We start from the raw sequence: 12,570 nt of genomic DNA on the forward strand, positions 1-12,570 counted from the left end.
GAAAAAGAAAATGTTATCCCATTCACACTTTCTCATTAATAAAAGGGCTATAAATAGGCATTACCTCTTTGTTTAAACTAACCAGCTGGAAAAGTTGTACTGTGAGCTACTGTGAGCAGTATGTAGACTGTATGAAGCTGTTGTTGTTAGTCAAATATGGTTCTCACTGAAAAACAAGTTTCCATGCAATACAGCATGTACAAACACTACTTTTCTTGAAAGGTTTTTGTGTCTTTGTTTCCAGAACAGGTATGAAATATATTTGGTCTGGTATTGCATCCCAGTAAAGCAAATTGTGGAGGTACAGTATGTCATACCAGTGAAATGTGAGTGCATTAAATAACTCAAGTGAAAACATTATTTTGAGAGTTGAACATACACATAAACAGCCAAGAATTCATTACTGGTCGTGTTTATGCCTCACAAGGTAATACATGAAACAAGATCTGAATTTACTAATGCCAGATGCTTTTCTGAAAACCGCATTGGTTTTATTCTTCATTTTCAGCTAAAAACTCAATTAATAGGTTTAATAATAAGCCAGTTGCTAATTCAGATTAATATCTTTCCTTCCTCCAACTACCATAACGCAAAGAAGATGTCTTCCTTCTGTGTCTTTGCTCATAGACTTGAAGCACTTGAAGGCACACATTTTGGCTCAACAACCTTGGGGCAAAAAACGTAGACTGCATCTTTTATTAATACTACAGTATATTTAAGTGATTTTACAACTATAACTAATTCACATGCTGATATAGACTTAGATACGTCTAGCTACTTAGACACTGAAGTATAAATGGACCTCAGCCAGCCTGTCTATAAAAAGCATGGCATTGTGAGGCTCAACAACAAGTTTTCTATCTAAGAATATCACAAACAATATATTTGTCATATTTTTGTCATATTTATTTATTTATTTATTTCATGTAGTATAAATACGTTGTTTTGGGTGGATCAACACTTTATTGCTTTCAGATTTTTATGTAAGTTGGGTAACACCTGCCCTCAGAATTCTGTGCACTGTCTTGGTTTCACATTCCTGCAGCCCCATCTCATCATCAGCTGTACCTGCTTCGTCATTGCCATTGTGCACACCTGGCTCTAATCCTCCTAATCATTATGACTGTGTACAGCCCTCTGTTCCCCTGTCTGCTTGTAGAGCATGATTTGTTGTGTGTTGTTTTCATGTCTTGTGTTACATGCACTTTGTATCCTGTTTGGTGTCACTGCACCAGCAAACATTAATTTGTCCGCAGCTGCTTCCGCAGCCCTGTCAATACGCGACAAAATATCTCCTGTCCCCTTTAACCTTTCACCAACAGTATTCAGTTTAAACTTAGTCGCAATTAAGGCTTGAAAATACGCTTTTTTGACCAGGCAACCTGCCATCATCCTGAGGCTATAACCTTGCACCTTTTCACTTCTGAACTCTAGTTTGTTATCGCTCCTGTCACCTTTCAAAACGTTTAGTTTCTCAGGCAACCTACACCTAACATACAGCGCTGGAATCAGCCTGCAGTGAGTCTGCCAATACCATACTGGCTGTACCCATACCCCTCTCTTCTCTGTCACCCATTCGCCGTCCTGTACAGTTCTCCCTTTCACAGTGGCCAGGACCGGAGACAGTAAATATTTGAGGTGGGATGTCAGAGTGCGCGATAATAGCACACTGCTAACTGGCGAACCAATGGGGTGACCGCCACTGGAATGCCTGAACCAGCAGGTACGAGTGCAGTCCCCAAAGTGGCTCGTACAGAGAGAGTTTGACTGTGCACAATTAGAGTGAAGCACAACGAAAGGAACAAGAAACAAAGACGGAGGTGGTAAAGAGGTGGCGAAAAAGAAAATGACGGGAAATGGGAGGGCAGTAAAGCAAATAGGAGGTGACTTGGTCAGTGGTAAGTGTGATGTTAGCACTGAGCCACGGGTTGACCTCATCTCCACTCAGGTTAAAGTCTGAATTTGTGCAAGTGTGTGTACGTGCTCGCTGTGAAGACTGCCTCCTCTCACGGACTGTCGCAGCTATACAGGCGGAGCTACTGAGCATTTCGATGGCCATGTCAAATTAAGGGCAATTTCACCTTTGAACTTTGTGTACACCAGCTGACGCCTCGGAAATATTCCCAAGTTGAGATATTCACATCGGCGCATGACAGTCAGAATAATGTGGGGGAAACTTTGCTTGAATAATTGTACACTGTATAATGACCACGTGAAGGAGGAGGCAACAGTTGGGAAGAAGGTGGTGTGTGCAGCAAAACCGAGCAATCCCCAACACACACACACACCCACACACATGTCCAGGCAAGGACACACGTCACAGACACACATACACATCACACTAATCACACACACACACACATTACCAATGGAGAGCAGTAACCACTCTCCTCTCAGCAGTAGAAGGGCAGTTTAAAACCTCTCCCTGTGATTTAGTGAGCAGCAAGGCAGGCTGGGACATGACCCAGAGACTCATAGGCACACGCACTCCTACTCATCTTAACTCCGGGGAGGAGTGTATGAGTGCTCACACTCCTGTGTGTTAGCGTGTGCTTGTGTAGCACATAGACATGCGTTACGCGTACTGCTCGGGTTTAAGTGTCCGCGTTTTGCGTCTGAGCGGTGCAGCATTCAAAGAGCGCCAAAGGCCTCTGGTCAAGTGACGCAAAGCAGACGAGTTCAAGCCCAATGTGGGACGTTTGACAGTGACTCGTCAGAATTTAGTGTTGTTACGTTTGTGTTTGCTTCGGAGTAGCACAACCTTTAGGTCAGCCTTAAGCCTTAATCTCATTGCCCGTCATGTACAGCACAACACAGGAGCGTTAGTTGGAACCCCACATCAAGCCACCCGACAGTGGGGGAAATCCTGTACGCATTTCGGTAAGACAGAGAGACAGGGCGAAAAGAAACACAGAGATGTGTAACTACATTACCATACGTTAAATGGACAGAACTGATCGCATTATTATGACCGTGAAGGCAAAATAATTACGTTTATTGCTGTGGTTTGGTTATCAGTCAATGGTTAACTGACTTTATTAGATCAATTACAGTAAAGTAATATAGTTAAAATTACAAACCATATTTGAAATAAACCCAATAAAATATTTCCACAAACTTTTTCACAACCAATTTAGCAGTTCTGCAAAGACACATCCTTCAGTGGGCGAGTCACTTAGCAACCATTAACTTGTAATGATGTTGGTATTTACACAGCCCAGTCCTAACCGAAACAAAAACATTCTTCCTCGTTTAACCGCCACAATATCATTAAGACCATTCAAAATAATCATGTTTTTAAACGACCAATTACAGATTAAAAGGGTTCGAGGTTGGTCGATCGATACTTCACAAGATTGTGGCTTTAGAGTTTCCAAGGTTGGTCTTGGCAAGTTCATGGACACGTGTTCTGTGGATACGGAGTGGGGAGACAAAATGAGAGATTGAAAGAGGAACAAAAAGTAAAATAGTATCTCTTACATGATCCACTCTGCCCTACAGTGGTTAGTTATGGAAGTCCCAGGATTGGAGAGAATATAGACCTAAAATTAGTCAGCTGGTGCTTTGCCCCAAACCAGGGCAACTGACCCGGATTACACCACTGAATACAGCCCAGGGCTTGGATTAAAACTCTAAGTCCCTTTATCTACACGGATAGAAAGATGCAAATTGCATTCTTTTGTGTGAGTTATGTTTACTACGATCTGGATTACACAGTGTCGAATATTTTGTACTGGGAAGTAATAAAACCTGTCTGGGGTTATGGAATCCGGGGAGTTCACTGATACTGTTATCCTTCTTAAACTGTTCTGGTTCCCTCCCTGGACTGAAATGGCTGTGATGTCCTGTTCCCACCATTAACCTGGTTCCTACCCTGCTTCTGTTTCTCACCAAGAATAACACAATCCAGAGCATGGGGAGGGATAACACTGTGTACATTTAGACAGCTGGATTTTCGAGGGGGCGGCTGGTGGTGGTTGAAGTGGAGGTGTGGAGTACCTTCTGGGGGAAATAGAGGAACTCTGAGAATCAGACGGTTAGGGGACTCAGAGTGGAAAATATGAAAGAGAGCTTCTTTTCCTTTTTACAATTTTAAAAGTTACTTCAGTCGCCAAAGTTTTAATTGAATATGAATTGGGAGCTGGGAAGTGAGGATGTTAGAGAACCTGCGGGAGGCTTTCAGTGCCTGGCAAGATGAAGAGTCAAAGAGTAACAGGAAATAAGAGATGAACAATGGATGGAGAGATTGTCTGAAAGAGAAGGAAGCCACAGGCTACATGTGTGGTGAAGCATGGTGAATAGATGACTAATCTGACAATGCGTCTTAGTTTAACATCCGGACACATTCAGGCAAATTGATCTCATGAGACATAGGCCCCACGTGGGTTCGAATGGTACAGAGCTTGCGACGCTAGGGTTGTGGGTTTGTTTCCCATGGGGGACCAGTACGGGGGAAAAAGTATGAAATACATGAAACTGTAAGTTTCTCTCGATACAAGCATCTGCCAAATATCTAAAATGTGTAAACTTAAAAATGTGTGAAAGACAGGTGGGTACAGAATGGGATATGGGAACAACTGCAAAACAAAAAAGGAAATGAAAAAAGTTGAAAGATATGGAGAAAAAGCAAGAGCAAATTTCATGGAGCCAGATTTGGCACCTGGGCTAAAAGAGTTTTCACTGAGAATGTTTTTTAGTCCAGGAGTAGAGTTAATCTATGTCTATGGAATTGGTCTACGCGGTTTCATTTGAAGTGTTATTAGCTTTCATTCAAGTACATTATCAAGAACAAAAACGGGAAAGGGGGTAAAACATTTTAAGCGAGGTGAAGAGAAAGAGGGAGAGGGAAAGGGAGGGAAGGAGAAAACAAGAGAGAGGGAAGGGTAGAGTTAGGGAGAGAAAGAAAGAGGGAGGGAAGGGTAGAGTTAGGGAGAGAAAGAAAGAGGGAGGCTGAGGTTGGAGTTGCTGTGAGGGGTGAGGGTTAGCTAGGCTCTGTCCCGAGCAAACACAGCCGAACAGAGAGGCTCTTGTCTGGACCAGGGAGGGCCTGGGGTGGGGACAGCAACATAGGCCTGTGAAATGTGACAGATCTATTTCTGAGAGTGAGCAGTAGAGCCCTTCCCATCTGTGGCTGAGGTGTCAAGGTCAGGGGTCATGGGGAGGACAGCCAATCATGAGACATAAATGCTATACCTGTTAAATCAGCTCATCGTTGATATGAAATGTATCTTAACCTTCCCTATTTCCTGTTTTATTATTAAAATAATAATTTTAAAAAATAGTCAGTGGCATTTAAGCCATTTTGCAGACAAAATTATCCGAATAAGCTTACAGTCGTAAGTGCACACAGGCTCATCCTTGCTCACAGTGGCGTCTGGGGCTATTGCCACGGGTCTTTTATGAATAGCCCCGGATCTCACATGGACCAAAAAAATTAAAATTCCCCCTGATCTATTAACCTGAGCGCTTTATGGCAATGTAGACGTCGCTAACGTGTACAACAAAATTTTCCGCATGTACATTCAAAGGGCTGTACTTTCTGTCGCGGGCGGGGGGGGTGGGGGGGGGGGCTAAGCCCCGAATGTATTATGATCCTAGAGACGCCTCTACTTGTTCATAATGGGAATCTAACCCATAACCCTGGGTTTACAAGTGCCACCCTCTTGAATTCTGTGACATATTATTAATGAAACGTTTTCTTGAGTTTTTTCTTTACGAAGCTGGCAAGTAGTTTAGTTAATATCATTATACACTCACCTAAAGGATTATTAGGAACACCATACTAATACTGTGTTTAACCCCCTATCGCCTTCAGAACTGCCTTAATTCTACGTGGCATTGATTCAACAAGGTGCTGAAAGCATTCTTTAGAAATGTTGGCCCATATTGATAGGATAGCATCTTGCAGTTGATGGAGATTTGTGGGATGCACATCCAGGACACGAAGCTCCCGTTCCACCACATCCCAAAGATGCTCTATTGGGTTGAGATCTGGTGACTGTGGGGGCCATTTCAGTACAGTGAACTCATTGTCATATTCAAGAAATGATGTGGAGATGTGGAGATGGGTGGTACCCGGTGGGGTCTTTTGCTGTTGTAGCCCATCCGCCTCAAGGTTGTGCGTGTTGTGGCTTCACAAATGCTTTGCTGCATACCTTGGTTGTAACGAGTTATTTCAGTCAAAGTTGCTCTTCTATCAGCTTGACTCAGTCGGCCCATTCTCCACTGACCTCTAGCATCAACAAGGCATTTTCGCCCACAGGACTGCCGCATACTGGATGTTTTTCCCTTTTCACACCATTCTTTGTAAACCCTAGAAATGGTTGTGCGTGAAAATCCCAGTAACTGAGCAGATTGTGAAATACTCAGACCGGCCCGTCTGGCACCAACAACCATGCCACACTCAAAATTGCTTAAATCACCTTTCTTTCCCATTCTGACATTCAGTTTGGAGTTCAGGAGATTGTCTTGGCCAGGACCACACCCCTAAATACATTGAAGCAACTGCCATGTGATTGGTTGATTAGATAATTGCATTAATGAGAAATTGAACAGGCGTTCCCAATAATCCTTTAGGTGAGTGTAGTTAATAATGATTTGTCAATGGTGTGAGATAATGTAGCATGGTATGACAAAAAGTAAATTATCGCCCAGTAGTGTCCTCCCTTCTCCTCCTATTTCTTTTTTTCCCATCTCCCCCTCCCTTTTTCTAGGAGGTCGGGTGTATCACTAGTTTCCTCTGAAAAAACTATCTGTGATTGACTTCCTCTTGCACAATTGAGCTTCTCACAGTCGGTCAAGCTTCTCTGTGCTCCAGAACACAACGTGGTTGCAAACAGAACATACGTGTACATCCTTTGCCATTTCACAATGTGGCTGAAAAAAACAACAGCAAAAAAACATGATGTCTATGATGAAACCTTTCCACTCCACTCTGACTTCTCATAGCATTTAATAACCTAATAGTGCGTTTGAAAGGATCGTTATTTTTTGGTTTTTCTCTCCAACCAGCATGTGCTCCATAGTTTAATACCAAAGTCATAGGCCATAAAGGGTACCTTCAAGGTCAGACACAAATGCCAATGATGTAACTGCTAGGCTACCTAATGCCAACACTGTAACCGCTAGGCTACCTAATGCCAACGCTGTAACCGCTAGGCTACCTGATGCCATCGCTGTAACCACTAGGCTCCCTAATGCCATCATTGTAACAGCTAGGCTATCTAATGCCAATGCTGTGTCCGCTAGGATACCTAATGCCATCGCTGTAACCGCTAGGCTACCTAATGCCAACGGTGTAACCGCTAGGCTACCTAATGCCAATGCTGTTACTGCTAGGCTCCCTAATGCCCTCGCTGTAATCGCTAGGCTACCTAATGCCCATGATTTAACAGCTAGGATACCTAATGCCAACGCTGTAACCGCTAGGTTACCGAATGCCCACACTGTAATGGCTAGGCTACCTAATGCCAACGCTGTAACCGCTAGGCTACCGAATGCCCACACTGTAATGGCTAGCCTACCTAATGCCAATGCTGTAACCGCTAAGGTACCTAACGCCAACGCTGTAACCATTGGGGCTATCTCTGCATCCCGGTTGCACATGCTACCTTACTCCTTCAATTTTCCTCGCTTGCACATCTAGACTTGCCATTTGTAACCGCACACATTTTAATGCCACTTGTAACATACACTATACTTAATACATTTTCTGCCCTCCTCTATTTGCCTTAATTGCACATTTAGTATTGCCATTTGTACTGCATTTGCCTTCATTGCACATCTTTACTTTCCACTTGTAATATACATGTACTTAATTCTTGTAAATACTTGTACATTTTCTGCTCTCTTCTATTTGCACTCCTGGTTAGATGTTAACTGCATATTGTTGTACTGTACTTGTACTTATTCAATGACAATAAAGTTGAATCTAATCTAAGTTAGGTTAACTAATGCCAACACTGCTGGTTTGCCGCTGGGTGGCTCTCCAGAAAGGAGACCAGACGCTGCTGAGAATGATATTGCAGAGCCTGTCTGGGAGACTCCTCCCTCTCATCTAACGAGCAATGTCCCATGGTAGTGAAGGAGAATCACCATTAGTTTGTGTGGTAAAATAATGGTAAAATAAATCATTCACTGCTCTCTTGTAAACACAGAAATGTATAAGTAATTGAAGCTCCTAAACCTCTCAAAGCCTATCTTCTCCTCTTATATTTCCTCCCCTCTGCCTATTTCTCCATCTTCTCCTCTCTCCCCTTCTCCATACTTTCTCCTTCTCCTCTCTATTCAATTCGCTATATTGTGAAAGGCAAAATACAGGGATTTTAGGCATCTATTAGCGGAGCCCCCACTGCCACAATTTTCACATTGGCCCATCAGGCGGCGAGAGAGGAGGGAATATTATTCAGGCAGCTGTCAGCCCTCTCAGGTGAGGCCCCCCAGGCGACAGTTCAACAGACTGAGCCGGAGTAGAGCGTGCGGGTGGCTTCTTCATTGCCTGACGCTAAAGACGAGAACAGGCGAAAAGGAAAGAAGAAGAATGGATAAATGAGACGGGTGGTTGAGATGAGAGAGGGAGAGAATAGAGGAGAATAGGGTGTTTGGCAGGTTCCCCCTGATCGCCTGTCATTTCGTGTGCGTGTGGTGTGCGTGAGAGAGAGAGTGAAGCGCCGGCCGCCCAAGATTACGCCCCCCAGACACACTGACATGTTTTTGCTGCCTTGAAGTTGAAAAGATGAAGGAAGGGTGAGTAGATGGAAGGGGGTAGGTAGAGAGAGAGAAAGAAGAGATGGCTAGATCTAGGAAGCCTTGCTATTCACAGTACAATGTTATTTCCCATCTACCTGCCTCCAAGCCTTAAGGTACTTCCGGAAAAGCAACATATCAAAACTTAACAGCGTTTCCTATTTTTGAATATTGCTGAGTTCAATATTATTCTGTTTTGAACTCCACATGTGGTTTTATGTTCCACACTCGAAGGCTAGCCCTTGATGAAGAGCGGTGAAATGGCAGGCATACTCACTTAAGGCAAGTCAAACACTTCTTGTATGGTGGAAGTCGGGAATAAAAGGTAGCATACTGGAAAACTTCATCCACTTTGTATCTGTGTATGTCTTTGTGCATGTGAACAAGCATTATTAATAGGCTAACTGAAAGATTAGACAGATGGGAAAGCGATCAGCTGCCAAAGAGGATTGTTGTGAAACAGAACCAGGGTGGGGCTGTCATAGAGAAAGGTTATAACTGCTCGCGTAGCGTTTAGGACAAGAATACAAATGCTTGCCTCCAATAACACATGATGCTAGATAGAAATTCACAGACAGTTTTTTTTTGTTGATCACAAGTCACTGAGACTCATCGATGTAGCTGATCACTGAAGTACACATATGACATTTGAATAAATGTATGATACATTAAATGATGGGAGAGGCATAATGTTCTGAACACCGGAACTCTAAAATATAAAAAAGACACTCTGACTTAATCAGTGATAAACACTGATGCTTGATACAGTCTTTGCATCACACATCTCCAAGCCATAAAACACGCACAAAGTCACACACACACACACACACACACACACACACCCTCTTATCTCCACTCTCACCCCATCGACAGCAGATGGCTTTAATTAATATGAACGTGATAACGAGATTCCCTGCGATTAATAAACACAGCAGTTATGGATTTAAGTGTGAGGGATTCCAGATAACGTAATTAACAGCCGCTTGAGAGCGGGGCATCTAAAATATGACAGTTAAGAATGAACAAGGTTGGCGTGTTTGTGTTGTGCATCGGTCTCTGTGTGTGCACTTGGAGACAGGAGTGTAAGAAGACTATAGACCTAGCGTCATCTCTACTAATTAATGAGGAGCTCCGTTATCCTCTTGTTTCTGTTGGGGCAGCTGTCGTTCAAAGCAGGCCAGGGATTGGGCAGATGATCACAGACAGGCAGCTAGAGTGTGTCCGTCTAGGCCCATGTTAGGTCCCAAGCCTAAGTTTGAACAGTAATTCAAGCAGCCTATTCATTTACACATGCAAGTCTTGGCACACAACAAAGTACCAAAAAATACTGGAGACAGTCTCCTAAAAAGAATTGGTACCAGAGAATACTGGAGACAGTCTCCTAAAAACACTTGGTGCCAGAGCATACTGGAAGAGACAGTCTCCTAAAAAAGATTTGGTACCAGAGAATACTGGAGACAGTCTCCTAAAAACACTTGGTGCCAGAGCATACTGGAAGAGACAGTCTCCTAAAAAAGATTTGGTACCAGAGAATACTGGAGACAGTCTCCTAAAAACACTTGGTGCCAGAGAATACTGAAAGAGGCAGTCTCTTAAAATGTAACAGTCATTCCCAGCCTGAGTTCACATGCTATTCACAACAGGCCCTATTCAAACAAGAGATGAGTTGACTTAAGAGTATAAGTCGCCAAATGTTTTCATGTATTGAGTTGAAGGGGTTAATGTTTTATTGACTCAAGTCTATATTAAGTCTGCATATCTCAAACTAGCTTTTGCCCATAGGCAAATCCACCACGACATTTAATAAAAAAGCAGTCAAATGCATAGTGGGGGAATGCAATCAAAGAACTGGAAACAAGTGTGCACTCAGCCTACACATAAACGCACAGATCTCCCCAATAGGAAACTAGATGGGACTTTCATTCTACCTTAAAAATGTATATTTATTCTGGTATACTGGGTTCAAAGGCGAACTTGAAAGGCTGTTCACCAGTTGTACATTGTTTACAAAGGGCAACCCAGATGTGGAACAATGCCTTTAAAAAAACTCCAACTAAAAAGTGGAAGTCAGTAGGAGAACAGGAGTTTAGGGAAGAAGTGTTTTGAGCTATTTTAGCTTATAAGTTCCTGCTCTGAGAGAATTTAGAACCCTCCCTTTTATCTTGAACCATAATATCTGTTTTGACTCCCTCTCCATTAGTCACAATTTCTTTGTAACAGTAATGCGTTCATGTACATTAACATGTTAGTCATTTAGTTGACGCTTCTATCCAGAGCGACTAAGACATATCAACAGTTGCATACATTGAAACACCTTGGTATACATAAGTATATGTACTTAGTTTACAGTTTTTATCATTTTTGTTTAGTGATATTATTTACACTTTTGCTATAAATTCTGATGTTTACATATATGTAACTGGCATCCATACGTGTTTTAATCACAACTAACGCAGGAGATTAGAGGTCAACACTGGTGTGAAGCGTCAGAGGTTATCAGACCCTGGTTTTATGCTGGGCTACCTGTCCTCCTGGTTGTCTTGCAGATTAAGTTGCTGCCTGATGATTCCTGTCGTCACATCCACGCTACAATGTCTCTGCCCTTGTCCACCTGGTTATGCAGCTGAATTAGATTATGTTTGGAGACTCAGAACACAGCTCACATGCATTTAATGAACTGCTAGTCATCTGACAAAAAAATACCTACAGAAATATTTGACGTGGCTCAAAGGTAATGTATACTCAATATCTTCACCCGGCACAGCTAAAAGAGGACTGGCCACCCCTCAGAGTATGGTTCCTCTCTAGGTTTCTTCCTAAGTTTCAACCCTAATAAGGCATTTTTCCTAGCCACTGTGCAACTCTGTTGTTGTTTGCTTTTTGGGGTTTCAGGCTTTGGTATCTGTAAAAGCACTTTTTGACAACTGCTGATGTAAAGAGGGAAATGTGATTGATTGGGTTATCATGTCCATCTCTGGTTGTGCCAACACAAGGGAGAGTGTCTCCTCAAATCAGCCCCAGTCAATCGGCCACTTCCGGCTGAACGAAGCAGCCTTGCGGCTAAGCTGAGTGACACAATGCAGAGTTTAGACCAGATAGTACCGACAGAAGCCGTAAGAGCTTATGTGGCATTAAACCAGCCTGTGTGTGTGTTTGTGTCTAAACGTGTGTGTGAGTGTGTGCACGCGTGTTTGTGAATGTTTGGCAACATGTGTGCGGGCATGTTTTTGTCTTTGTCTGAGGAGAGACAGACTGGCACTGTGCCAATCTGAGCAGACCCATATGGTTGTAACAACACAAACTTCTCTCAGTCTTTTTCTTGCTTTCTTGTTTCACTCAAACTCCATTTTACAGTTGATCACAGAGTTAAATGAACTACAATTCCAAGTGTTGTGTAGTTGATTATTTTGGTTCCATTGATGTTTTTCAGGTATCCCTGTGGGAGTTTTGGAGTTTCAGCTAGAGCATGGATATACATATCCCTCTGGATAAAAACATCTGTTAAATTACAAAAATGTAATGTACATAGTGGGTTCTACCTGGAACCAAAAGGTTCAGCCAGGAACAGAAAATGGTTCTAAATGGAACCAAAAACAGGATTCCCTGAAAGAAAGAGCTAAATAACCTTTATTGAAGCATTTTCTTTTGTTGAGAGTGTACATTGTAACTTCATTAGACAAATTGGCTCTTTTACTGACATGACAGGAATGTGTAGGTGAAACAGAGAAGGTTCTAGAAAAGCAATTGCATGAAAGAGAGGGTATATGTTGGCTTCACGAGGGGTCAAGGGAGCAAAAGAAAACAGAGGAAGGAAAGAGTGGGAAG

The sequence above is a fragment of the Esox lucius genome, chromosome 12, assembly GCF_011004845.1.
Source record: "Esox lucius isolate fEsoLuc1 chromosome 12, fEsoLuc1.pri, whole genome shotgun sequence".
In the NCBI taxonomy this organism is placed as follows: domain Eukaryota; kingdom Metazoa; phylum Chordata; class Actinopteri; order Esociformes; family Esocidae; genus Esox; species Esox lucius.